Consider the following 5,229-nt stretch of genomic DNA (forward strand, 5'->3'; position numbering starts at 1 on the left):
TCTCTCTCTCTCTCTCTCTCTCTCTCTCTCTCTCTCTCTCTCTCTCTGTCTCCAGGTGTGTGCATGCGTGTGTGTGTGTGTGTGTTTATATGGTGGATGATATGTACACTACATTTTTATGGATATACGAATATATTGAAGCCAGAAGAGGACATTTTAAGAGAAGTTGCAGGTAGTTGTGAGCTATACAACATGGATGCTATGAACTGAACAGTGGTCCACTGGTAGAAGAACAAGAGGTCTAGATCACTATGCTATCTCTGTAGTCTCCAAACTAGATTTCTTAAACAAGGAAGAGTAGAAGCTTTTCCCATCTTTTCCAATGACTTCATTGTTTATGTTATAAACAATCTCCTATACCTCAAGTAGCTCTGTATTGCTTAGATGTCAAGTACTGAATGAGGCCTGGCTTTCTCAGCTGGGGCTGAGGTATACAGATCAGTCAAAAAAATCCTATGAGAAATCTGAGGATAAATTATCCAAGTAAAATCATCAACTACAGTGCTGTGCACTATCGTCTAGTACAGATTTAAATACAGTACATTATTCTCTGTTTAAGCAACATTCTTCTCTAATTGGTACATACATTTTATAACTCAAACAATCTAGATAATGTTACGTTAAATACTGAAGTGTATGATATAATAGCCACAATCTGGTAAGGCCATAGCAAAACCTCAAGTGCATATAAAAGTTAGGACAGCATAGCTAGAGGTCATTTCATGTTCTATTCTATCACTCGCCATATTATTCTCTTGACACATGGTCTCTACTGAAACACTAGGAAAGAATTTATTTCAGCGCATAGCTTGTGGGCACAATCCTAGTGGCATGAGGTTGAAGTATGTGGCATCTGCAGTCCAGAAACAGAGATAAACGCTCAACTCAGTTTCTCCTTTTTGTTGAGTCCATGACTCTAGACAATGGAATGATGCCACCTAAACTCAGGGCCAGCCTTCCTGCCTATATTAACCCATTGTAGAAACCCTTTAACAGACATCCCCCAAGTTGATTCTAAATTGTTTCAAATTTTCACTCAATAATAGCTGTCACAACACCCAAAATAGAAGACTCAATCTTTTTGTAACCTAATTTTGGGCATGACAGCCTCTCACTTCTGGTATATTCTGCTTATTAGATGCAAAGAAATAAGGCATGCTCATGCTTAAATGTATTAATTTGACAAATGTCTCTCAATATACAGGGATAAGTCACTAGAGATGAGCTGAGAGTCTATTATAGGCAAGACAGAAAAAAATATTATTTTCAAAGCTTCTGAGACAGATCAGTCAGAAAAGTATTTGAAGCACAGGAACATGAATTTGATCCCAAGACACCATAAAAAGCTGGTTAAGGTGGTATACACTTGTAAGTTCAGCCTAGGGTGGTTGTGAACAAGTAGATCCTTGGATCTTGCTGGCCACCTTGACTAGCTTAATCAGTAAGTTCCAGGCCAATGATAAAACTTGTCTCAGAGGGGACAGATTGTGTTCCTTTTTCCTGTCCAGCAGGACATTAAACAGGGATCCGGGGAGGTCACCTGAAAGAGAGAAGAGGGACCAGGCAAAGCCGCAAGGAAGTCACAACCTTTCTATAATCTGATCAGATCATAATTTTTACTTTTCTACACACAGGTTTTATACACAAAAGGGCAGGATGTGGGGAAGGGGATGATGCAGGAGTGTGGATGTTCAGGGGGAGTACAGATATCTTCCAGAACAGAGTGTCAGCTGGGTGAAGGTTCAGAGGACAGACCACTATGACTCCACCTATGATTCACTTGTCTTTATCAAAGTCGGTACTATCCACCAAGGTTACCTATCTACAAGGCCTAATGACTAGCCAGACTTGGCAGCCTTCCACCAGAGCTGTCTGTTTACAATAACTCCCAGCTATCTGTTTCAGTGTATTTCCACAGAGACCCAAGACTTGGTGCTAGCAGGCAAGAATGTCAGGTCTATTGCTGATTTTTAGGCCTATGGTTGATTTTAGGCCTTCAGTGTATAAGTAGGGCTGCTCCTGACATTCCTTAGAATAATACCTAAGGCTGTCATTGGATTCTATGTGTTTGTTTACATACACACTCTTTCTTCTTTCACACAAACACGCACACATGAACAACCATAAAATTTGTTTCTAAAACAATGATACCTATCAATAAGAATAAAATACCTGAAACACTTAGCATAGTGTTGAGAAGCTGATTGATAGGTGCTCATCTCTCCATTCTGATTCAGGACGACCAGGCGGAAGGGCCTCAGTCCACATGCTTGTAAAAGTTAGGAACAGATCTGTATAGTCAGGGGAGTTTTTGAATATTTATTAGATTCCTGGTTATAGAGCTGAGTTAATCACTTTGCATGACAATGTTTTTCATGTTCACAGTTAGAACCACAGTCCTCCTTTTGTGGAGAATATAAACTTTATCTGGCACTGCACTGTCTTTAACTAATTGGTAAGATATTTGAGTACAGAGATTTTTGTAGTTCTTGGGTCACAAATATAGTTTTACTGTGACACAGGCCCTGGCGGTATTCTGCCCTAAAGAACCCAGGAACTGCTTCTATTCTTACGCATATGCCACTATATTAACACACACTTTCTAGTAAGAAAGACTGGCAAGAGCTGCTGGGTTACCCAGCTATAAGAGAGGGAAAAAAATAGAACATTCTTGACCTGTTTCTTAAGTATTGGACCAAGTGGAGATAAGTTAAGCGAGTAGCCTAAATGGCAAGGATTGCGTCAGAAGGTTAGCCTACAGTTCTTTTCTGAAGATCATTTGTCCTATACTTTACAAAATGTGAATCTCTTAATGTGTCTTTCAAATGGACTAAAAATATCTTTGTGTTCACACTTTTCTTTCCAGAAAGATTAGAAGGGATAAAATAAAAGCCAAAGCAGGCAGTATAGATTATTCTTGCTTTAAATTTCTAAACATATTTATTTTCAAAATAACTGAGATCTTAATAGAATAATGAGAGGAAAATAACAATAAATAAATGGCTGTTGCCGCAGTAACCTGTGTGTGTGTGTGTGTGTGTGTGTGCATGTGTGTACATGCACCTGTGTGTGCTTTTGTGTGTATATATACATGTGGATGGTTTATTTGAATGCCTATACATTCCAGGGTTACATATGCACAGAGGTCAGATGGGGTATAGGGCACCTGCTTTATCATTGTTGCATTATTTATTGAATACAGAATCTCTTATAAAATTCTGAACTAAGCTGGCAGTCACTGAGACCCAGGATCCTCCTATCTCCCACTTTCATATAGTTGGGTTTACAGAACCCCATGTGGCCACAAGTGGCTGTGGATGTACTTCAGATTCCATATCAGGTCCTCAGGCTTGCTCAGACCTCTTATCTAATCATCTATGTGTTCAGAAATCTTTAATGGCCAGCAAGTCTACCCTTGAAATGTGGTGTGTCTTGTAATGCAGAGTGTGGCACGGTTTACTGATTCTTCAGGGTATCCAGATTCTAGAGAGCTACCTCTGACTAGGTCAGGGTTTCCCATAAGTCTGAGAAGGAAGTTGATTCTAGTGAAAAGGACAGATGAGACATAGCTGCTATCTTTTGACATGCATATTTTCCTACAAGGACACCACAGTTCACAAAGTATTTGGGATCTTTTGCACTGAAAGAGAAGAAAACACTTAGAAAGTGAATATGCACACCACCTAGAAACAATCTAAATTCTGTTGTTCTAGATAATGGAACTTGATGAAAATGAAAGCCAATAGTATCATGCTTGCTTTGTTTCTTTTTATTTCTTTTCTTGAAAGGCTCACATATTTGAGTATCCAAAGAAATAAAGGTTCTTCTTTACATCTTCTATTATCTGGCAAAGAGTTGAGGCTGGATTCATGGGCCCTGATGCTCAGGCAAGACCTTATCAGAAGGATGCATAGTTAGCAAATCTCAACAAACTTCATGGTATGATTATCTTAAGATATCCACACCTAGAAGAAAGATTTATGAATTAGATGCTGAGCAAAAGGAATCATGTTGGCATTCACCCTAAGGCCTTTCGATTTGATTGCAATATGAATGTTTTGAATAATGTTCGTGAAAATGAGTTTTCACCTAATTTCTCCCTAAGACCTTCTCAAAAGGACTTCAATTAACTTTATTTTTTTAAGACCATGCTCTCTCTGGCTTACAGGTTCCTTCCTGTTACTGTGATAAAATACCCAATGAAAGAAATGTTGGGAGAAATGGTTACTTTGCCTAACAATTTCAAGGTAGATCCCTCATAGTAGACATCTCATGGCAGCAGGGTCTTCATGGAAATATCCCCATGGATTCCATTGTTAAGATAAAGAGAGATGAATTTGTGGTTAGCTCACTTGCTCTTTTGTGCAGTTAAAGATCTTAAAATAAGGAATGATATCACCCACAATGTGATGACCTATCTACCTAATCAAGGTAACCCTTCACCAACATATAGAGTCTAACCTTATCAAGAAATCTCTCATAGATCAGCCCAGAAGCCTGCTTCTGAAGTGATTTTAGATCATGTCAAGTTGACAATTAATACTATGCAGTTGTCCTTGAAGCAGGAGGATAGTGAAATCAACTATAACACTGACAAATTTAGTCTTGAATTTGTTTTTACTGTCAGTTCCTTACATAGCACAAATAAAGAAGACCCTGATTGTTGTGGAAGCTCTATAGAACAATTTTGCTGGGATAATAAAAAAAAATGGTGTTAGTAGATCTAAAGTTGTATCTTTCATTCCCAAATGCTTTTATCAGTGCACTCATTCTGGAATTAAGTGAAATTCACACAAGATGGCAGTAGTAACTACTATTTATAAAATACATATAATAGACTCCTGTTCTACATTAACTAAGTTTAATATTAAGTGTCATAATATATACACATAAATATATCAATATGTATTCATAAGAATTTCACAAGTGGCATGTATTATGCCAGCATCATGTATGTGGTGTACACATGGGTGGATAATAAGTATCTTTTTATAATGCTCTTCAGGTTAAGTCTTTTTTTTTTCAGACAGGCTAACCAATTTAACCTGGTACTCACTGGAATGGCTTGATTGGCCAGCAAACCCCAGGACCCACCTATATCCATCCACAAGTGTTGGTGTTATAGGCTAGGCTGCCAAGCTCAGATTTTAAATGTGTTTTTGGACTCTGAACTGAAGTTTGCATCTGTAGCCAGCACTTTGCCCTCTGATCCATCAACAGGCCCTCATA

General features: G+C 38.4%; 1 protein-coding gene across 3 annotated transcripts in view; it reads left to right on the forward strand.

Annotated features, from left to right (window-relative positions):
* LOC114609465 (contactin-associated protein like 5-3-like) overlaps window positions 1–5,229 on the forward strand; it is a 565,569-nt gene that overhangs the window by 266,608 nt on the left and 293,732 nt on the right. The gene's annotated exons all lie outside the window — the stretch shown is intronic.

Source organism: Grammomys surdaster, unplaced genomic scaffold (genome assembly GCF_004785775.1).
Source record: "Grammomys surdaster isolate TR1022 unplaced genomic scaffold, NIH_TR_1.0 125973, whole genome shotgun sequence".
In the NCBI taxonomy this organism is placed as follows: domain Eukaryota; kingdom Metazoa; phylum Chordata; class Mammalia; order Rodentia; family Muridae; genus Grammomys; species Grammomys surdaster.